This window comes from Giraffa tippelskirchi, chromosome 6 (genome assembly GCF_054371585.1).
Source record: "Giraffa tippelskirchi isolate mGirTip1 chromosome 6, T2T-mGirTip1v1.2.pri, whole genome shotgun sequence".
In the NCBI taxonomy this organism is placed as follows: domain Eukaryota; kingdom Metazoa; phylum Chordata; class Mammalia; order Artiodactyla; family Giraffidae; genus Giraffa; species Giraffa tippelskirchi.
The window spans coordinates 156,798,905-156,823,659 of record NC_137280.1 but is presented as its reverse complement, the minus strand read 5'-3'; the positions used below and the strand labels follow the sequence as shown (position 1 = coordinate 156,823,659).

Genomic DNA, 24,755 nt, shown 5'->3' with positions numbered 1-24,755 from the left:
AGGAGGTTCTCTTTATGTTTAAATGCTTCTTTAATCCAAACAGAGATGTGAACTACACAGCAAACCGTAGGAGTCTGAGTCTGGGATTCACTAATGGTTTTGGGAGACTCTTAAATCTCTAATCTTTTAAGAATTAATAAGCTTAACAGAGAATATTTCATTTGATTTTCCAGTAAGGTTTTATGGATGATGTCCTATGTCAATTTAGCAACAAGAAGAAACAGAATTAGTGAACTATTGAAGACAACTAGCTTTAAAGAATTGTGCCTGAAAAAGCATCGCTGGAAATAAATTCAAAACTCCTAGCAAACACTTTTTTAGAAATAATTTCCTATACTCATGCACATACAATCCTGCATTTATGTTGTACCTGACTTTGTAAGTAAACTGCAGAATATCCTTTTATTCTTTTGACTGCCTCACATTCTCTATTTTCTTGAATTTTGTACTAGTTAGTGTACTAGTTTTGTACAATAACTTGTTTTGTACTAGTTATTGAATTTAATAACTAGTTTTGAACTAGTTATTAGCTCTCAAAAAGAAATAGAATGGCCAGTGTATCAGTAAAGGTTCAACTGAAAACAATAAAACTACTTTATTCTGCTTAAGTAAAAAGAGATTTAATGCAGGGAATTGGATGTTTACACAACTGTCGAAAGGGATGGAGGTATAGGCTCTAGGCTAAGCTTATAAAAATCATTTCCAGAAAAGCACTGCAACAACAACAAAAAACAGATGTATAGTAAGTATTCCTATGGTACAGAGATCATTCTACATCTTCTCATATATTAGCTAATTTAATCCTCCAGGTGCTGACCTAGCTTAAGTAAGTGGTTATTTCTGCCCGAGATCAACAACCTATAGGAATTAGGAATTAGCTGCTCAAATTGCTGGGTCTGGGACCACATTGCTTCAATCCCATCTATGCCATGACTCATAAAAACAAAGTACAGACACTGGGGCATGTGATACTGAAGCCAATAGAACCCAGAAACCGCAGAAGTTGAACCTGATTGTTGCTGTTGTTCAGGAACATAGGTATGTATGTGGGAAAGAGTCCATGTAAATCAGGATCTGCTTTATCTTTCATACTAAAACTTGCAAAAATATTAAGAAACTATAATTACAAAAAATCAAGTAAATTGATACAAACAATGTAAAGGTTGTAAGTATAGTCCCTTCTGCAATTTTAATCTTAAAGGACATGAGCTCCATGTCCTTCAGGCTAAACTTGAAAGTTTAGATCTGGCTCTTGCACTTACATGGTTTGTAATTTTAAATGTTACTTCTTCTTTTGTTTTAGCCTAAGTATCCTCAATCATTGAAGGAAAATAACACCATATGAGAAGCTATAACATGTGCTGGACAAATACTTTTAGAAAATAGGGAACAATGAGTTAGAATGGGGCAGCTTGGATTTCAAATCCCTGCTTCAACACTTGTGAGCTCTATGACCTTGTGCAGGTCATTAAAACTCTCTAAACCTCTGTTTTCCCACTTGTCAAAGGGAAAACTAAAAACAAATTTCACTGGGTTCTTGAAAATTAAATGAAACAGTGTAAGAGATGTGCTGGATTTTATGACTTTCATGTATAAGGTACTCACTAAATATTAATTATTAATAGACTCCAATAAAGATACACAGACTTTTGTTTCTTCACTGGAGTTCCAATGTTTATAACCATGAAGGATATGAATAAAATACTTGTTCAAATCCCATGATCTCATTACCTGCTTCTATTTTGAGCACTGGGTTCCTGAATCATGACTCTGTATAATTTGTGTTTTTCTTTTCTTGGCATGCTTGTATTGGACTTAAATTCAATTTACTTGTTTCAGTAATTATTTGTTAAGAACCAGTAGAAAAAATTTAAATGTTGGTATTGGCAGAATTATTTATATTAAAGAGACTTAACTATGAAGACATAAAGAAAATGTAGTTCTTTAGGCAGGAAAGAGAAGAGAAATACAAGAATGAAGAAATGTCACTCCATGAACAAATTTCCTTGGTGTTTGGTTTCTAACAGTAGAAGCCATAAGGGAAGATCTGTTTTGAAATTATGTTGCTAATTAGGCCATAACAGTCTCAGAAGCTTGACTTCAGCCTTCCTAATTCAGTGCCTATTTGGAATGTTGAACAGAATTTTCATGGTTTACCCACCTCATGGCAGCAAAGATGTGCCCTTGAGAGCATTAGATAATTCTATAGTCTTAACAATACCTAATTCAAAACTTGGACTAAATAATTTATATATTTCCACCATTGGGAAGAAGGGAAATAAATAGAAGTACTGCTAAATTTGTTAGGCCTCAAATATCTCTTAAGATTTTAACATTTCTTAGACTCTTGGAACTGTTAACCTAACACACACACACACACACACACACACACACACACACACACTCCAACATTAGATTAAGTGAAGTTAATATCCATGGAGTCAAATTTTAACTCATTACTGCAGACAAGGAGTTAGTATTACATGGAGGTTGGCTTTCTGCTATTTATACTCTTTTAAAAAATAAAAATAAACAGCATAGCAGATGTGTTAGATAATGGTGTATATCAAACTGTAGGGAATATTATCAATACAGTATTAATGTCATTTAGTTATTTATACTAGTAGAGTCTGTCAACAGTTGAAAGGTTCTTAATCAATCTGTTAATATTGCCTCCATGATTTCATTTTCATACATGTACTTAGAAGCTATGAAAGCCTGGACTAAGAAATCTGAATAATTTCAAAATATTGGGGCAGCTAATTCAATCTCAGAAGTCCTTATATTGTTCATTAATGCTGTAGCCAGAAAGTAGAATGTTTAATGTATCACTTTTTATGGAAAATGAATTTCCCTCTCTGTGGAACTGTAACATGGATAATACTGATGAATTGCCTTAAATGACAATAAAGTTATTCTGGATAAGTTATGGTGAGTAAAATTTTCCTCTCTGTTCTTGTCTTCCTCTTTTCACATAAGAGAGAAAAGATAATAGGCTCAAAATAAGTGAACTGACATTCAGTCTCCTGGGGGGAAAAATCAGTAGTTTTATTCCATTCCCTTATTCTAGACTAGAAACGAACCTGCCATTTACCCTAGAAAATGGATGAGAAAGGGCCTCTTGGTTGGGGAATTCTAGATATTTGTGGGAATTTTTAATATTTTTCATGTTAATTTGTGAGAGGGATTTATAGTTTAAGACAAACTTCCTGACTGCACAAGGATAATAGAGAATCCATGTACCATCTATCGATGTTTCTAATTTAAGGTTAGATCTATACAGTGAAATCTATTAGCACAAGATGGTCTTTTCCATTTTACAGGAGATAATAAACTAAATTATTGTGAAATCCTTTTGCTTGAAATTTAACATATGATTTTATGACCTGTTTTTAAGATTGTAATTAATTAGTCCCTAAAGTATCTTCTTTTGCTGAAGATAATGTCATAATTGCAGGGCAAGTGATTTATCAGTTTAAGGTTATGAATTGATTTGTTAAAAACAAATATACCCTCTCTCTTTGCTAACAGTCTTCCAACATCATAACACAAGGACTCAAACTAGGATGAGTGTTAAATTATACACAAGTTGTCTGAAATAGTCTGCACCCCTACTTTCTTCTGTTGTTGCTCTAGAAATTATTTGCCACAGAGCAGTGTAAGTGATCTTCTCCACTTTTTCAATTAAAAACATTCAAATATATCTCATTGAATTTAGAATAAAATTAAATTTTCTTACTAAGTAATAAAGGTAAACAGTGTACCTTTATGATCTATCTCAGCTTTTTAGCTTTGAAAGTAGTGTCCCATTTGTCCAGTATCTTTAGCAGCACTGTCTTTCTTATATTTTTGGAACATATAACTAGGTTTCTGTCCCAGGACTTTTGCACGTATTATCCCAGCTACTTTTCCCCACTCCTCACATGCTTAGGTTCTTCTTATCCTTCAGGTCTCAGTTGAAATATTGCTTCCATTTATGTGATCCATCTGTCTTAGCTTCCTTTTTGGCTTACTTTATGACTTTATTAATAATTTACAAGTATTTTACTTAATTGTCTGATGATTTCTTTATTGACTGCTTCTACTCTTCCAGGAAGTAGAACTGCCAAAAATTCAGGAGGAAAATTGCCACTCTTATTCACAGGGAATAGTGTCTACATAGTAAACAGCAACAACAAAACAAAACCGGGTTTGCCCTCCTCATTGTTTAGACACTAAGTCATGTCTGATTTTTTTGTGACCCCACCAGGCTCCTCTGTCCATAGGATTTCCCAGGCAAGAATACTGGAGTGGGTTGCCATTTCCTTCTCCAGGGGATCTTCCTGATCCAGGGATCAAATCTGCATCTCATGCTTTGGCAGACAGATTCTTTACCACTGAACAACCGGAAGCCATGGTCCTCCTCAGCCTTATACTTTTATCCTACTTTCCATCATTACAAATAATTTTTTTCTGCAGGAATCCACTTGGAGACTTTGGTTGTGTGATCATTGCCTGGGTATTATACATGAAATGACAAAATATTTGAGTGGTTTTAAACATGGGGGGTTTTTGCCAAGCTTCACAGGAATCAGATAGTAGAAAACATTTAACTGCAGAGGGCAGTTCTGTCTAATGTGCTACACGGCAATCCCCTGACTCACAACCAACACTGTTTATTTCACATTCGATGTCCTTTGATGGATGCTCTAAGATTCTTTCATTACTATTTTAGCAACGTGTTATGCAATTACACTTTAGAAATGACACATAAGAAATATCAGAATTTTAGCTTTGGAAGCATCAGAGTGTTTCTTAAATTAACTGAATGACCCTTAAGAAACAATTTTTTGAAAAATTGCAGATACTTGCATTTGGCCCTAGCTTCTAACTTCACTTCCTACACTCTGTCCTTTAAAAATGCTTTTGGAATTTAATCAAATTTAGCTGTAAGTAATGCAACTGCCAAGGATCCTAGCTAATTTTAAGAGGCTAAAATAAATTTAGAATTTCTCATGCTCTTGCCTACAAACTTTCTGGCCTCTTGTCTTCCCCGTCCCATCCACCTTCTTCATATTGCCGGGTTAATCTCTAAAGCATATCTCTGATCTGTCACTCTTTTCTGAACAACCTTTCAAAGTGTCTGATTGCTTAGTTAGCATTACTTAGTTTTCAAGACCCTCCAAATGTTGCTTGATATCACCTGTTCAATCTTATTCTAAATGCTTTCCTAGCTATTTGAAGAGGCCAGATTTACCCAGAGCTACCCTTCCCATGTCTTTGCTTGTGCTCTTAGCCGCCAGCCAGAACTGCATCAGTCAGGGATCCTCTAAAAATCTAGCAGAGAACTGAAAGGCTTGGATTTCTGCTGTTTCCTTGGCCTCCGTTTTGTACTCTATGAATATTGGGAAAGTCTGATTTACTTTCAGGATTTATGCCATTGAATACATTTCCTGATATGAGGAGAGAGACCTTCTTTTCAGAGTGATGATCAAAGAAATGTTTGAGATGCTAAATGTTGAGGGGAGGAAGGGACTAGCTATTAGGAAAGCGGTTTGTCTTTGGTATCCTTTTCAGTACTTGACCTTTATTAAATAGTCATTATTTTCTTTTCTAGTCCTCCTCTCCCCTTTAAAAGTATATAGTGTGTCATGAAACTTTATGTTGCATCTCTTCATATGAAATATGGAGAAGATATTTATGCTATCTCCTCAGGGTGTATTTATATTACAGCCCCAATGAAATTGGGAAAAGCAAATATTTTATTTACCAATAACAGACATATAGTATTAATGACAAATTTAAAAGTATTTTTTCCTTTCTCTCATTCTTCTCTTTTCTTTTTCCTTCCTTAAAACAAGCAATATTTTGTCCTTATTGACGAATCACACCAATAAACACTCACATATATGAAAGGAAGCCCACAATAGTATAGGAGAAATGTAAACATACTATGATATATGTAATTTAAATATATTATCTATATAGCTATCTATCTTCAACATCATTATTGTCTATTACCTATCTATATGTTAGAAAGGCAATGCATTTGCAGGACTACAAATTATTAAATATGTCTAGCGTAATATTCCTTCTACCTATGAACTCCAGCTACCCACTTTCTTCTCTTCCACTACAAATAGGTAGCCATGATTATTGCTTTCTTCTATATCCTCCCAAAGGATTTTATGCAAAAACTTAAAAATAGACCCACCTCCCAGAATATTGGAAATAAAAGCAAAAATAAACAAACGGGACCTAATTAAAATTAAAAGCTTTTGCACAACAAAGGAAACTATAAGCAAGGGGAAAAGACAGCCTTCAGAATGGGAGAAAATAATAGCAAACGAAGCAACAGACAAACAATTAATCTCAAAAATATACAAGCAACTCCTGCAGCTGAATTCCAGAAAAATAAACGACCCAATCAAAAAATGGGCCAAAGAACTAAACAGACATTTCTCCAAAGAAGACATACAGATGGCTAACAAACACATGAAAAGATGCTCAACATCACTCATTATTAGAGAAATGCAAATCAAAACCACAATGAGGTATCATTTCACACCAGTCAGAATGGCTGCTATCCAAAAGTCTACAAGCAATAAATGCTGGAGAGGGTGTGGAGAAAACGGAACCCTCTTACACTGTTGGTGGAAATGCAACCTAGTACAGCCACTATGGAGAACAGTGTGGAGATTCCTTAAACACCTGGGAATAGAACTGCCATACGACCCAGCAATCCCACTGCTAGGCATACACACCAAGGAAACCAGAATCAAAAGAGACGCGTGTACCCCAATGTTCATAGCAGCACTGTTTATAATAGCCAGGACATGGAAGCAACCTAGATGTCCATCAGCAGATGAATGGATAAGGAAGCTGTGGTACGTATACACAATGGAATATTACTCAGCCATTAAAAAAATACATTTGAATCGGTTCTATTGAGATGGATGAAACTGGAGCCCATTATACAGAGTGAAGTAAGCCAGAAAGAAAAACACCAATACAGTATGCTAATGCATATATATGGAATTTGAAAGATGGTAACGATAACCCTATATGCGAGACAGAATAAGAGACACAGATGCATAGAACAGTCTTATGGACTCTGAGGGAGAAGGTGAGGGTGGGATGTTCTGGGACAATAGCATTGAAACATGTATATTATCATATGTGAAACAGAACACCATTCCAGGTTTGATGCATGAGACAGATGCTCAGGGCTGGGGCAATGGGATGACCCAGAGGGATGGGATGGGGAGGGAAGTGGGAGGGAGGGTCCAGGAAGGGGAGCACATGTAAACCCATGGCTGATTCACGTCAATGTATGGCAAAAACTACTACAATATTGTAAAGTAATTAGCCCCCAACTAAAATAAATAAATTTATTTTAAAAAAAAACTTAAAAGTATAAATAGATTAAATTTTTTCTCTCCTTTATACATATGGTACTGAACTTGCATTTTATTTAATGGTATATCTTGGATATCATTTCACAGGGATGAAAAGCTTTTTCATTCTTTATAGCTGAGTACTATTCTATAATATGTGCATAGCACAATTTATTTAACACATTTCTCTTCATGGCTATTTAGGTGTTTTTTTCTTTTACTGGGACAGTAGTAAGCAAAGCTTGAATGGAAAACAGTTTGCAAAAATTATTTAATATATCTCTCTGCTGTGCTTAGTCACTCAGTTGTGTCCAGCTCTCTGTGACCTTATGGGCTGTAGCCTGCCAGGCTCCTCCGTCCATGGGAATTCTCCAGGCAAGAATACTAGAGTGGGTTGCCATGCCCTCCTCCAGGGAATCTTTCCGACCCAGGGATCAAACCAAGGTCTCTTGCATTACAGATGGATTCTTTACTGTCTGAGTCAAGAATACTGGAGTGAGTAGCCTATCCCTTCTTCAGCAGATCTTCCCAATCCAGGAATTGAACTGGGGTCTCCTGCACTGCAGGTGGATTCTTTACCAGCTGAGCTACCAGTGAAGCCCATGTTATATCTATAGGTACTCTCAAATACTACTTTGCTATATTATTTTTCTATCATGGCTATAACAAGTTGCCACAAACTTAGCAACTTAAGATAACACCACAATATCTGAAAATTCTCTTTGACATTTAACATAACATATTTATCGATTCTGGAGATTAGGGCATGAACTTTGCTAGGGAGCCATTACAATTACCACACAAGCTTAGTCCTTAAAATGTGTAGTATTAAACAGGTTTTTTTATTTTTTTACACAAATTGTACTTTATCAAATTAGGAAACCCTTGTTCTTTAAAGGACACCATCACATAAAGTGAAAAGACAACACACAGAATGGAAGAAAAATATTTGCAAATCGGGTATCTGATATATGATAAGGAACTTGTATCCAAGATATGAAAAGTATGCTTACAAGTCACAATAAGAGAAATTAGTTTTTTAAACGGCAAAGGATTTTTTGATTGTTAACATTATCTTTATTAGGTTGCTGTTGACATTACTTTTCTATTTAGTGCCTGGTTGTTCCTTTTATTTATTTATTATTATTTTTTAAATCAGTTTATTTTCTATTTTTTAACTTTACAATATTGTATTTGTTTTGCCATACGTTGACATGAATCCACCATGGGTGTACATGTTTTCCCCTTCCAGATTTTGTCTTTCAATGTTTCTTACAGGTATTTCCATAGTCACATTTACTACTGTTTACTTTCTGGTAGATTTTTGAGTTACTTTTAGAATCAACTCTCATTTCAAGGAAACTGAATTATTATGCTGTGTTTTATTCCAGAATATTAAATGTCTCTTTTTATATTGAAAATTTCAATTCCCCTGGAAGTTATTTTACTATAAGATATATTATAGACCCATTTCTCTTCATCAAGATGGCTAGTTAATTGTCCCTGTACATGGGTTCCTAATTTAGAGACTCTCATGGCATCTGTGAGTATTTAGGGAATCTCTAAAGTTTCAGCAAACTTTTGCATGTATGTTCACTGTTTTCAAAGGGACAGGAGACTCACAAAATCACTTTCTTATTGTATAAAGAATACAAAGACCAGATTTAGGGACTTGGGCCCCAGACTTTTGCTTACTGTAACATGAATCTCAGAGTCTGAGAAGTCTCACCTCTTAAATGGGAGCAATGTGATTACATGATCCTAAAATTCTTTCCAACTTCAGAAATATGAGCTAATTGATCTTAGTGTAAATTATTTAGAGTTTTAGAATAGATATTTCTTTAAGCCAAATGAATATAAAGCAGAAATGGTATAAAAGATCATGTATATTGGAAAAGAATAATGGACTCTATAGCCACAAACCAAGTTTTTATAATATTGCATTTCAATAATTAATACAGTTTCAGCCAAAATATATACAACTAGGAAAATATATTCTTATAGTAATTATTGAATTGGCAAAATACACACAAAATTCCAACCAAAAACCTGCCATAGTTTTAGCTTTTTATTTGTGATTATGAAGCATTTTTAACACTAACCATATAGTATTATAAATTTATCATGGCCAGCACTTTCATTTGTTTAAACTGTATCTTGTTATTTCCAAAGGAAAAGAAGTATACTGACAGTAGCTGGCAGCTTGACAAGAGCAGGTCTCTTTTACAGTTGAATCCATTTCATATTATCCTCATGGTGGCAAAAAGGGATTAAATTCAAGCCATTTGGATAAAAAACAAAAACCGAAAAAACCCCCAAGATATATTCTATAGTCTCTGGATTCTCGCTGCTTAATTTGAAGCTTGTGGAAGGTAACACATAAACATTTATTTTACAAGCTAAGAGCACTACTATAATTGAAAATTCATACAAACTTTATAACAACTATTTTTAAATTTTCTGTAATTTTACATTAGTGTAATGTGTCATTGTCATGCATGAATTGCTTGTGGGTGCTCATGAATTGGTGGAAACCTTGATGGAAAAGGAAAATGGCAATTGAAAAAGTTTACTTTCATCAGGTATCCTATTATGACTAACTACTGAAGAGACAGAATAATAACAATGAACACATAAAGAATGAATTCTGGAGGGTTATGATTCTGGAAAAGCCAGAGTAAGTATACCTATTGGATCTTTCCCACTGACAAAAACATTTAGTCCATAATAATAGCAATAATAGCAATAATAATAGCAATATGAACAATAGAGAGACAGATTACTGATAAAATTAACAAAAGCTCAGGGACATGTGAGACAACAAAAGTCAAATATTCATGTCATTAAAGGGAGACATAAGACAAAATGTACAGTAAAGATTTGAAGGAATAATTCCTGAAAACCCTCCATGTCCTTTATTAAAGGACATAAACCTAGATGTTCAAGAAGTTTAGCAAATTCCAAACAGAATTAACCCAAAGAAATTCATGCCTAACCACATCATAATTAAACTTTAGCTTTAGCTTCAAATCAATGAACAACTAATCAAAAGTAGCAAGAGAAAACCAGGGCATTATTTGCAGGGAAACAATGCTTCAATGAGGATTTCCTATCAAAAGCCATAGAGACTGAGAAGAAATGTCACAGCATTTAAAAGTGCTGAAACACCTGTCAACCAGAATTTTATATCCAGTGAAAATATTAGGAATTAAGGTAATATAAATACATTCTTATTCTCATATAAAGGGAAACTATGAGAATGTATTTCTAACTCACCTGTTCTAAAAGATCTGTGAAAGGACATTCTTAAGACAAAAAGAAACTGATATCAGAAGGAAACTTAGGCATCAGGAATGAATAACAACAGAAATTGTGACTATCTCAGTAAACATAATGAACTTCTTATCCTTTGAGTTCTTTAAAATATATTTGGTTATTGAAAATAAAAATTATAATATCTAATTTTCAATAAAAGTACATATAATATACAAGAACTAAAATATAAGAAGAGGATATATAGTATATATTAATATATAAAACATACAGGATATATGTTAAAGTATAATATTAATATTTATATATAATAGGGGGCATATACAGTGGTAAGATTTCTACGTGGTAGAAATTGATACTAAGTAGAATGTAAGATAAAGAATTCAGGGAAAGGGCGATAGAGGTTCATAAAATGATGAGAGAAAACTGAAAAAAGATATGCTAAAATAATTACCCTAAAGGTAAACATATCAGCAATTACATAAAATGGCACCAATTAAAAGACAGAGATAATCAGATCGGATAAAAATTACTCAATTATATGAGTCTACAAGAAACTAACTTTAAATGTAATTATGTACATAGGTTAAAAGTGTAGAAAAAGATACACCATGCAAAATGTAATCAAAAGAAAATTGGTGTGTTTCTGACTTACTTCATTCTGTATGACAGTCTCTAGATCCATCCATTTCTCTGCAAATGGCACAATTTCATTTCTTTTTATGGCTGAGTAATACTCCATTGTATATATGTACCACATCATCTTTATCCATTTCTCTGTAAGAGAAAACAAATATTATATATTAACACATATATGTGGAATCTAGACAAATGGTATAGATGATCTTATTTGCAAATCAGAAGCAGATACACAGATGTAGATAAAAAAATGTATGGATACCAAGGGAAAAAGGAGAGGATGGAATGAACTGGGAGATTGAGATGGACATTTATAAAATATTGATGCTATGTATAAAATAGATAACTAATGAGAATCTAATGTATAGCAAGAGGAACTCCACTCAATGCTCTGTAGTGACATAAATGGGAAGGGAATCCAAAAATGAGGGGATATATGTAGACATATAGCTGATTCACTTTGCTGTACAGAAGAAACTAACAAAATATTGTAAAGCAACTATACTCCAATAAAAGTTAATTGAAAATAAAATACAGAAAGAAAATTGATGTGGCTTGCTGTATTAATAATATAAAAGTAGACTACAGAACAATGAAAATTAAAAGATAATAATAGACATTACATTATAAATGAAGGGCCAATTCACCAAGAATAAAAAAAAATCCCACCTTCTAACACTTGATGTTCAAAACACATGAAGTAAAACTGACATAATCAAAAGGAGAAACAGACAAACATGCAATTATGTTTGGAGACTTCAATACCGCTCTGTCAGAAATACATGGGACTAGATATTCAAAATATCAGAAAGGATATAAAAGAACTAAACATTATCACCAATCAACTGAGTCTACTGAACATTTATAGAAATCTCCAACCCTAAACAGCAGAATACATATTCAAGTGTACATCGAACATTCCCCAAGATAGACTATATCCTTCACCATAAAATAAATCTTCACAGTATTAAAAGAACTAAAATCAGTTAAAATATATTCTCTAATTTAGAATGGAATTCAAGAAGTCATTTTTTTAAAAAAAGGTAATAGAAAAATATCCCAAACTTGAACTAACTTGCAATTCTTAGTGATTCATGGGTTAAAGAAATAAGAATATATTTTAGGTAGAACAAAAATAAAAATATATCAAAACTGGCAAGTTGTAGCTAAAGTAGTACTTAGAGAAAATTTTATAGCATTAAACACTTGTAATAGAAAGGTCTCAGATCAACAATCTTCTATCTTAAGAAACTAGAAAAAGAAGAACAAAATAAGATTTAATGTAAACAAAAGTAAAATAGCATTTAAAATTTAGAGCCTCAGATGTTGAAAACAGAAAAAATAGAGAAAACCAATGAAACCAAATGCTGTTTCTTTGAGAAGATTAATAAAGATAAACCTGTAGCAATTCTGACAAAGAAAAATAGCATAGTAAAGATACAAGTTATCTACATTAGAAATAAAAGAACTACAGAAGGATTTATGTGCAAAGTGTTGTTTATCATATATATATATGGTATAACCATAGACAGTAATTTGCAGATCCATTTGGTAAGCTTGAATAAATGAGTTAATTTCTTGGCAATCACAAATTACCAAAGCTCACCCAAGATGATATAGATTACTTGAAAATCCCTATAACTACTAAATAATTTGAAAATGTATTTTAAAATCTTCCCTACAGATAAAATATCAGGCCCAGCTGGCTTTAGTGTTGAATTCTACCAAATACTTGTAGAAGAAATACTGGTAATTCTATGGATAACAGAAAAGACAGCCTTTCTCATCTAATTTTATGTGTGAAGCATAACTCTGATATCAAAACTAGACAGACTGATAAAAAAAGTGTTCCTCGTGAACATAGATAAAACATCCTCTACAAAATAGCACCAAACTAATTGTGAAGAGTGAAAGTGAAGTTGTTCAGTCGTGTCCGACTCTTTGTGACCCCATGGACTGTAGCCTACCATGCTACTCCATCCATGGGATTTTCCAGGCAGGAATACCGCAGTGGGTTGCCATTTCCTTCTCTAGACGGTCTTTGCAACCCAGGGATCGAAACTGGGTCTCCCGCATTGTAGGCAGACACTTTTCCATCTAAGCCACCAGGGAAGTTTGTTGTGGCAATATATAAAAAGGCATAAAACACCAAACCAAATAAGTTTTTATTTCCAAGAAAGTCAAGGTTGGGTAAATATTCAAGTTACGGAGGTTTATAACATTGTACAGGAGGCAGTGACCAAAATCATTCCAAAGAAAAAGATTACAAGAAGGCAAAGTGGTTGTCTGAGGAGGCCTTACAAACAGTTGAGAGAAGAGAAGCGAAAGTCACGGGAGAAAGGGAAAGTTATATTCAAATGTATGAAGAGTTCCTGACAGTAGCAAGGAGAGATGAGAAAGCCTTCTTAAGTGAACAATGCAAAGAAATAGAGGAAAAGAGTAGAAAGGGAAAGACTAGAGATCTCTTCAAGAAAATTGGAGATACAAAGGGAATATTTCATGCAAGGATAAGCATGATAAAGCACAGAATCAGTAAGGACATAAGAGTAGCAGCAGACATGAAGAAGAGGTGGTAAGAATACACAGAAGAACTACATCAAAAAGCCTGAATGGCCAGATACCACAATGGTGTGGTCACTCACCTAGAGCCAGATATCCTGGAGCGTGAAGTCAAGTGGGCCTTTGGAAGCATTACTGCGAATGAAGAGGGTGGAAGTGATGGTATTCCAACTGAACTATTTAAAATCCCAAAAGATGATGCTGTTAAAGTGCTACACTCGATATCCCAGCAAGTCTGGAAAACTCAGTAGTTGCTACAGGACTGGAAAAGGTCCATTTTCATTCTAATCCCAAAGAAGGGCAATGCAAAAGAAAAAATGTTTAAACTACTGTAAAATTTTGTTCATTTCACCTGCTAGTAAGGTTATGCTCAAAATCCTTCAAGCTGGGTTTTAGCAGTACATGAACTGAGACTTCCAGATGTACAAGCTAGGTTCAGAAAAAGGCAGAGGAACCAGATATCAAATTGCCAACATTTGTTGGATCATTGAGAGAGCAAGGGATGTCTAGGAAATCATCTAATTTAGGGTTTATTTCCTTTAGGATTGACAGGTTTGATCACCTTGCAGTCCAAGGGACTCTCAGGAGCCTTCTCCAGCACTGCAATTTGTTGCTAAAAAAAATCAGCACTAAAGTCTTTGACTGTGTGGATCACAGCAAACTGTGGAAAATTCTTAAAGAGATTGGAATACCAGACCACCTTACCTGCCTCCTGAGAAACCTGTATGCAGGTCAAGAAGCAACAGTTAGAACTGGACATGGAACAAGGGATTCATTCACAATTTGGAAAGGAGTACATCAAGGCTTTACATTGTCACCCTGCTTATTTATCTTCTATGCAAAGTACATCATGTGAAATGCCAGGCCAATGACTCACAATCTAGAATCAAGATTTCCAGGAGAAATATCAACAACTTAAGATATGCAGTTGATAGGCAAAGGAGAAGAGGGCAGCAGAGGATGAGATGGTTGCATGGCATCACCAATTCAATGGACATGAACTTGGGTGAACTCCAAGAGATGGTGAGGAACAAAGAGGCCTGGTATGCTGCAGCCCATCAAGTCACAAAGAGTCAGACATGATTTAGTGACAGAACAACAACGACAGAAAGTGAAGATGAACTAATGAGCCTCTTGATGAAGGTGAAAGAGGAGAGTGAAAAGCTGGCTTAAAGCTCAACATTCAAAAAGCTAAGATCATGGCATCTGGTCTCATCACTTCATGGCAAATAGATTGGAAAACAATGGAAACTGTGGCAGATTTTATTTTCTTGGGCTCCAAAATCACCGTAGACAGTGACTGAAGCCACAAATTTAAAAGACACTTGCTCCTTGGAAGGAAAGCTATGACAAACCTAGACAGCATATTAAAAAACAGAGACATCCCTTTTGCAACGAAGGTCTGTATAGTCAAAGCTACGGATTTTCCAGTATTCATGTACCGATGTGAGAGGTGGATCATAAAGAACGCTAAGCACTGAAGAATTGATGTTTTTGAACTGTGGTGCAGGAGAAGACTCTTGAGATTCCCTTGGACTGCAAGGAGATCAACCCAGTTAATCTTAGAGGAAATCAGCCCTGAATATTCACTGGAAGGACTGATGCTGAAGGTGAAGCTCCAACACTTTGACCAACTGTTTTGAAGAGCTTACTCACTGGAAAAGACCCTGATGCTGGGAAAGACTGAGGGCAGGAGGAGAAGGGTGTGACAGAGGTTGAGACAGTTGGATGTCATCGCCAACTCAATGTGCATGAATCTGAGCAAACTCCTGGAGATAGTGAAGGACAAGGTAGCCTGGCGCGTTGCTGTCCATGGCATCTCAGAGTCGGACACAACTTAGCAACTGAACAACAACAATCCCCAGAAGGATATTTTTGTCAAAATAAATAAGCTAATTTCAAGTTTTATGTGGAAAGACAAAGGGGCTAAACTGGATAAAATAATTTTGAAAAATAAGACTAAAGGTAGAAGAATTTTACAGTAAAGATAACAGTATAATGCTATATTAAGCAACACAGATCATGAGAAAGAACAGAGAGGCCAGAAACAGACTGTACATATGGTTAATTGATTTTTGGCAAAAATACAAGAACAAATCAATAGAGAAAGTAAAGTCGCTTAAACAAATGGTATCAGAACAAACAGACATCCATATGCAAATAAATTTGGACCTCAATTTCAGTCTCAATCTCACACCATATATTAATATAAACATTACCTCAAAATTGGTTATAGATCAAGTGTAAAACATGACAGATAAAACCCAGTAAAAAAATTGGAGAAAAATCTTGTGACCTTGCATTTGGCAAAGAATTCTTCAACTGACACCAAAGCACTATTTAATATATATGTATGTGTTTGTATTTATATATGCAAATAAACCTAAAAATGTTAACAAAACACAATTATGAAAGGCATATTTGGGAGAATGAAATATAAGTCATAGACTAGGTTAAATATTTGCAATCACATATCTAGGAGCATTTATATCAATATCATAGGAAGAATTCTCAAAATTTAACAACAAAAATACAAAAATCTCAAAAAAAATGGCTAAAAATTTGAACAGACCCCTTATGAGAAAGGTATGTGCCTCGCATATAATAATATAAAATGTAGCAAACACCATGTAGTCATTAAGGAATTGCAAATTAATACCATATAGTGTGTTGTCACATACGTATTTGAATGGCTAAAATAAAAATTATTGACAGTACCAATGGCTAGTGATTGTGCAGAATGATTGGAACTTTCATACATTGCTAAACAAAGTGGTATGGGTGCTCTGAAAAACTTTTGCAGTTTTTTATAAGTTAAACCTACTCATAACTTCCCAGACATTTTACTCATGAATACTTAACAATATAGAAGTGGAAACTTATAGTCTTTAAACAAAAATCCTATACATGAATATTTATTGAAGCTCTAGTCATAATCATCAAAAATTAAAAACAAATGTTTTTCAAGCAGGAATGGGTAAGCAAACTGTGAGAACTGATACTCAGCAATTAAAAGAATAAAATATTGATATATGTACTAACTTGGGTGAATTTCAAAAGCATAATAAGTGAAGAAAGCCAGTCTCAGATATATTCTTATATGATTACATTTCTATAACATATTTTTTGAGAAATTTTCACAATAGATAACACATAAAAGCAACTCAAATGTCTATTGGCAGATGAATGGATAAAGAAAACGTGGTATGTATACATACATATATATATATATATACACACACATATATATATACACACGTGTATATGTATGTGCTGTGCTGTGCTTAGTCACTCAGTCGTGTCCAACTCTGTGATCCAATGGACTGTAACCCTCCAGGCTCCTCTGTCCAGGGGTATACTCCAGGCAAGAATACTGGAGTTGGTTGCCATGCGCTCTCCTCCAGGAGATCTTCCCCACTCAGGGGATCAAACCCAAGTCTTCCACATTGAAGGCAGATTCTTTACCTTCTGAGCCACCAAAGAAGCATACATATATATGGAACATAATTCAACCTTACAAAAGGATATCCTGCCATTTGTGACAACATGGATGAATTTGGAGGACATTATGCTAGGTGAAATAAGCCAATCATAGAAAGACAAATACTGCACGAGTCTACATGTATGAGGAATCCAAAAAAATCAAACTCATAGAAACATAGAAGGCATTGATTGCCTGGGGTTGGGGGATGGGAGAAATAGGGAGTAGCTGTTCATGGGCAAAAATTTTCAGTTATGCTAGGTGAATAATTTCTAGAGATCTGCTGTACAATACAGTGCCTATAGTTATCAATAATATCATGCACTTCAAAATATAAGCTGGGAGATTTCATGTTAAGTGTTCTCTTCACAAACGAACAAAAACAGAGAGACACAGGAAGCTTTGGGAGGTGTTGGATACATCTACACATATTGTATGTGTTTGCATACATCCAAACTCACCAAGGGGTTTCCCTGGTGGCTCAGTGGTAAAGAATCTACCTACAATACAGGAGACCCCTGTTCGATCCCTGGGTCAGGAAGATCTCCTGGAGAAGGGAATGGTAACCCACTCCAGTATTCTTGCCTGGAGAATTCCATGGACAGAGGAGCTTGGCAGGCTACAGTCCATGGGGTCGCAAAGAGTCAGACATGACTGAAGCGACTTAGCAGCAGCAGCAAATTCACCAAAGTGTACCCATTAAATATGTGTAATGTCAATTATATGTCAATAAAACTGCATTTAATATGATAAGGTAATATTTTAAACAGAAAAAGCAGAGATAATACTCTAGTGTTAGAGAATATATTAGTGGCTGCCTGGCTTAAACATGGAAGTAGGTGGTGACTACAGAGGGATAATATGAGAGATTTGGAGGTGGTGTCTTGATTGTGGTGGTGGTTACACAGGGCAATGCATGTGTCAACATTTATAGAATTATACATCAAAAAGTAAAAAACTGAAATTAATTTTAGGAAAAGAATGTGCTTTGCTTTCTCTTAGGGAAAATTTCAGGATCATGAATAATTCCAGAAACATCTCTAAAATTAAAAAGTATTAAACTTAAAGCTGATGTGTTTGTATAATATAGAGTATAGAAGTTTTCCCTTGGCTTGCATAAACCTGTCCATGTAAGCATCATTGCATTTTAAAGAACCACATATTGCTAAAATTAGATTTGATCTGACTCTTTGAAGTGTGCATTTTTATATGGCTCCCTAGTTTGTGAGGTAGCAGAGGAAGGACAGAAGCCACTTACACAAATGAATTAAGTTACCGTGTATGTAGTGCAATATATGCAAAAGAACTTCATGGCTCTCATAAGACTTCTAAATCTACATAGAGAAAGCATTGTAAATTCTCAAGGGTTCACATGGTGGGCCCTGAAATGTAACAGATAAGCATCTGTACCACTGAGATAAAGGTCTTTCCTTGGGTTCTGAGTAAAGGAAAATGTTTTTCTTTGGTCTTGTTATACAAAGGGAATGAATGGAAACATACATTTCTTTTCATTCACCCAATCTCTACATTATATATTTGCTTCATTATTAGTCAGATGTTGCCTATCCAGAGATGACTAGAAAATTTTACTTTGCTATCATCCAAATATCTTTTCTGAGATGCTTGGAAGTAATCACATTTTATCCCCTCCATATTATGTATGCAGAATCCTTGCTAAGGCTGAAATGAAAACCTTTATGTAGATGTGTTTTGTACAAACATTCTTTGACCTCCATTGGGATTTTTGTTTGTTTCCATGTTTAGGTAAAAACAGACATTTTTAAAAAGCTCTGGTTTTTCAAGGGCTAGGCATTTTGAGCATGATAGTTCACTTGAGGTGTATTCAAACCAGTTCTGCAGAGAGATTTTTCTTGATGACCCTAAATTGCATACTCTGGACACAGGATGAATTTTAATAAGTGTTCAGTTCCAACCTAGAGTGATATTACTTTGACTTTTGTATAATTATGCAGTATCAGCTCCATTTTAACCACCTTTTCACATAATAAACCTCTTCCATAGGTTCCCCTTTGCATTCACTTTCATTTTAAGACACCTTACCCCTTTATTTTAACCCTATTTTTCCTTCTCAGAAAACATTATGAGATTTCTCTCTAAATAGGAGTATTATATTCTAGTTGATAGGTTGTGAGAAACCGACTTCTACTACCTCTTAAAAATTAAGAAAAAAAAATTTAAAGTAGTAGCTAAATTGAAAATGAGATGATTTACTTCTTTTGAAACCAGAAGTTACATTCAACGTGAACACTTTTTTAAAAAATTGGCCTTTAAATCGTAAGCAAGATGAAAATCTTAATATAAAACTTTACAGAGACTTTGGCAGACTTTTCCTTCTGCAGCAAATAGAGAAATACATTTTCTAGCATGCACCTTAAAAAGACCACAAATTTGCTGGAAATTTATCGGACTCTTTAGAGAACGCTACCTCTGAGGAAAAGGCCTCTTATTTGAATGTGCTCTGTGAATCCAGGCACCCATTCCATCAATTCTTAGGCTGCTAAAGCTTTTCAGATGGAGGACCTGACAAGAGCTGGTAAGACTTTAATTTAGTTTTGATTTTTTTTGCCCTAAAGTTAAATATTTGCTGTCCATTGATCAATGAAAAACTCTGCAATTTCTTGGTATTACTTTGACAAATCTTAACGCAGACTGTAATTTCCTGTGAAATATAGTTGTCTTGAGGTGGAATTACATTTAATAAGCTCAGTATGAAAACGGGAATGGAGGTGCGGCTACAGGGCTTCTTTCTTTATATTTTCCCCTTCCCCACGTTCCTTCCCATTCCTCAAAAAAACTGATTTATCTGCCCTTTAAAGGACTTTTCCAGGGCTTGTCATACATTATTTTTTTATTTTATGTGTATAGATCAAAATCATGCTGTGAGTAGCAAAGAGCAGAGTGCTGTTGTGCTTGAATCACTTAAAATGTTACTGCCAGCATATTGGAGGGGTAAAGAAATGAAGAGATGTAAACCCAGTGGACAAACAGGAGTTCAGAAGTACTCATGAAAAGAAGAGTGGTATGTGTGTCTGAAAAATAAGAAAGAGAGAAAGGGAGGAAAAAATATCTATTATGAACAAAATATTTAGATATTTGGCAATTGAAATTAATTCAATAAACACACATAGAAAAAAAAAGATTAGGCAATGTATGTAAAGAAGCCATCCAATATGGAGAATTTAATCATCAGAGTTCTCCCCTCAAAACCAGGGCTTGTGCAGTATTTAAGTACATTTAGAATGGGAAACACATTAAATAGCTATTTATCCATTTACCTAATAAAATCAATCACTGCATCTCAATCCAGTAGTGACATTTTTCTAATAACAGAAACATATACTAGAGTAGTCCTTAATGAAGTTCTGTTACTATTAAAAGGGGTGAGAGGACATGAGCTAGTTTTGTTTGATAATTTCTTTTGCTTGCTTGCCCCACATAAGAGCTCCTATAATACATATACTAGGGAACTTCTCAATATGTGTAGTCTTAATATACTTTTTTCCAATATCAAAAGTCAGAGACTCAGATGCTCCATTTCTTGCCCCTTGGGAGAGAGGGTATTGGCATGTCATTTAAGTTCTGCCAATCATAGTCCCCAACTCAGGAGCTGGAATGCTGATGGTCAGAATTCACTTGTTACAGTTTCCACCATGCTAGTGACCTGCAGCAGCAGTGTCCAGAACAGATTGTTCTGCTAAAGATGGTAGTCTCACTCTCTCATTTCCAGCTAATTCACCCTTCAGAATTGTTCTGATGCCTCCCCGTTTCCCAAACTGGGCCCAATGGGTTTTATCCAATATATTCTTTAAAATCCATCCAGAAAATTCCTTTTTGTGACCTGATATCCAGAAGCAAATTCTACTACTTGCTATAAAGAGCTCTATCTGATTCAGCAAAATGAATCTTTCCTAGGAAGGATGAGCTTGCCTAGCCATTAAAAATCTATTATATTTGTTAAGCTGATATTCTTGAGAAAAAAAGATGTCTTTCTAAGTATGAAAAGATGAAACTAAAAAGAGATTGCCCTTTTACTAATGATTTCTGGTTGGCACATATCTTCTGCGTGTCACGTAAGCAATTTGTGTCTGCTTCAGTTTCTATCAGAAGATGTGTTTATTTCCTTTGGCTTAAAAACGGAGATGGAAAAGGCTATTTTCTAGCTTTAATAGAGAAAGCTTTTGTGTCTGCAATTCATTTGTTCCTTAGAAAAATTTTTTTAAAACAATTTAATTTGAACATATATAGTCATATTTTAAATTGGAGAAATTTACATAATATTACATAATGTAATGGCAACCCACTCTGGTATTCTTGCCTGGAGACCTCCATTGGCAGAGCAGCCTGGAGGGCTACAGTCCATGGGGTTGCAAAGAGTCAGACATGACTGAGTGACCAACGCTTATATAACTTAAAAATAAATGAATAATTGTAATCAATTTTAGATTCAAGTATTTATTTTTACGCAGTTAATATACATAACTGTTTATAAACACGCTGAACAGAGTAAAAATTAAACCACCATTTTAAGTGACTCACTGCTTTAAATCTCCCTTTAAAGGAACTTAGAGGTTTCAGAGATATGATACTATTTTCCAAGGATTTTGAAAACTGCAAAGTGTCTAGATTTCAAGTGAAGAGTGGATATGTGTCCTCAAAAGTGGTCTTTCCATTTCAAGATAGGAAATTGAATTTAGTGCTAAAGGGCTAAAGCACTTTCCTCTAGAAGATCAGGAAATGCCACTGTATAAAGGATAGACTGTTCCTTTTTAATCCTACTAATCCAAGTTAATTCACTTTATCTATTAGGTCAGCTAAATATAACAATACATCTTCAGCTGTCCGGCAGAATCATCTAAATCTGGGATATTCAGCTTAGGAAACATGGCCTTCTATGTATGTGTATGCTGCTGCTGCCGTGTATATATATATATAGTGGTATATGTGTGTGTGTCTCTATGTATGTGTGATTTGTAACTTTGTAGTATTTATGCTGTGCATCATCATCTGACCTCATCATTCCAAAAACACATCTTTAACACATATACCTAATCATTTTACAGTTTCATATGCATATTTTCTAGAGATGTAACTGCTTTATAAACACACTACTACCACTAGAAAAGAGGAAATTAAAAATAACATAATTTTGCTTATCAGGTTAAATTATTTGGATTTTTATTGGTTAATTTTCTTATGTATAAATTAATAGTAAGTTATGAATTTATGCAAAGACAATCTGCCAAAAGAATGCAACAGTGTCACATATATTTTAGGCATTGTAAAAGATATTAATCTCAATTCTTGTCAATATAACTGATTTATGATTAAAATTTATAAACCTCTTCTCTATGATATAAATTTCCTTCATATTTTTATTTTCTAAGTTAAAATACTTCTCATGCATTAGTTAGCAAATGTCACATGATAATTTACCCTCCAAATTTAGCAGCTTAAAGCAACCAACAGTAAACTGTCAGAAGGGGAAATAAAGATGATGCCCATTTATAATAGCATCAAAACAATACAATACTTATGAATAAAGTCAACAAAGGAGGCAAACCTATAAGACATTGATGAAGGAACCTGAAGAAGAAACAAATAAATAGATATTCAAGTATTACAAGAATTCATATTATTAAATGTCCATATGACAGGAAGCAATCTCCACATTCAATACAATTTCTACCAAATTCCAATGGCACTTTACTGAGAAATAAAAACAAAAAACTGTAAGAATTGTATGGAATAACAAGAGACTGAATTGCCAAAGCAACTTGAGAGAGAAGAAAGCTGGAGACATCACACTCCGACTTTCAAGCTATATTACAAAGTGATAGTAATTAAAATCATATGGTATCGACATAAAAAACACATAAGCCAATGGAATCAAATAAAGCATCATAAGTAAAGCCATGAATATATGGTCAATTAATTTGTGACAAAGGAGTCAGGGATATGTAATGGAGACCAGATAACATCTCCAACAAATGATTTTGAGAGAACTGGACAGTCACGTGCAAAAGAATAAAACAGAACCTCCATCTTATAGCGTAATCAAAAATGGATGGTTGTATTCACTCAATAGGGGAAAGCTTTTCACAATATTACATTTATCAAATCACCACATTGTATACTCTCTATATAACATTGTATCTTACAATTTCATTTGTCAATTATACCTCAATAAAAATAATTTAAAATAAAATTTAGAAAATAAAACAAATGAAAACCCTCAAACATATATATTTTCTCATAGGCTCTTTGGGTAAGGAATTAAGGCACTGCATAGTTGAGTCCTCTACTTCAGGTTCTCTCACACTCAAAAACTGAAATTATATAACTGAACTGATCTTAATTAAGGAATGATTAATAATAAATGATGTTTACATTCCAAGGCATTATTTGATATAATTCTGATTTTTAGGCAGTCTTCATTGGTACCAGGGGAATGATCACATTAGTATTGTAGTTTAAATCTTATAATAATTATTAAACAATTTAATTCCAAACATGGAGTTAAGATTTATTTTCTAGTCTTCTACTCAGATCATAAGTAAGGTATAGTGGAGTGATACACAAATAAAAATATGTCAGAATAAAAATAACTGACTTTATATGTCAGATTTAGCAAAGGGAAGAAGCTTAGGAGTTAAATATTAAGTCATGAACATTTTTATGCCCTCATATTCTGTGATATTTTGACATCAGTTACCACTATTGATCACTCAATCCTAAATCCTCTTTCAGTTCAGTTCACTCAGACGTGTCCGACTTTCTGAAACCCCATGGACTGCAGCATGCCAGGCTTCCCTGTCCATCACCAACTCCCAGAGTTTGCTCAAACTCATGTCCACTGCAACTGTGATGTCATCCAACCACCTCATCCTCTGTCATACCCTTCTTGTCCCGCCTTCAATCTTTCCCAGCATCAGGGTCTATTCCAATGAGTCAGTTCTTCCCATCTGGTAACCAAAGTATTGGAGCTTCAGCTTCAGCATCAGTCCTTCCAATGAATATTTAGGATTGATTTCCTTTAGGATTGACTGGTTTTATCTTCTTGCAGTCCAAGGATCTCTCGAGATTATTCTCTAACACCACAGTTCAAAAGCATCAATTCTTTGGTACTTAGCCTTCTTTATGGTCCAACTCTCTCATCCACACATGACTACTGGAAAAGCCAGAGCTTTGACTTTATGGACATTTATCAGCAAAGTAATGTCTCTGCTTTTTAATATGCTGTCTAGGTTTTGGTCATAGCTTGTCTTCCAAGGAGCAAGCGTCCTTTAATTTCATGGCTGCATTCACCATCTGCAGTGATTTTGGAGCCCTAAAAATAAAGTCTGTCACTGTTTCCAGTGTTTCCCCACCTATTTGCCATGAAGTGATGGGACCAGATGCCATGATCT

The 24,755-nt window shown here is 34.6% G+C and overlaps 1 long non-coding RNA gene across 1 annotated transcript in view; it reads right to left on the bottom strand.

Annotated features, from left to right (window-relative positions):
• Nucleotides 1-24,755, bottom strand: part of LOC145511165 (uncharacterized) — a 430,605-nt gene that overhangs the window by 110,571 nt on the left and 295,279 nt on the right. The window contains exon 3 of the long non-coding RNA XR_014057564.1: nucleotides 11,305-11,426. This is a non-coding gene — a long non-coding RNA (uncharacterized LOC145511165). The remainder of the gene's footprint in view (nucleotides 1-11,304; nucleotides 11,427-24,755) is intronic.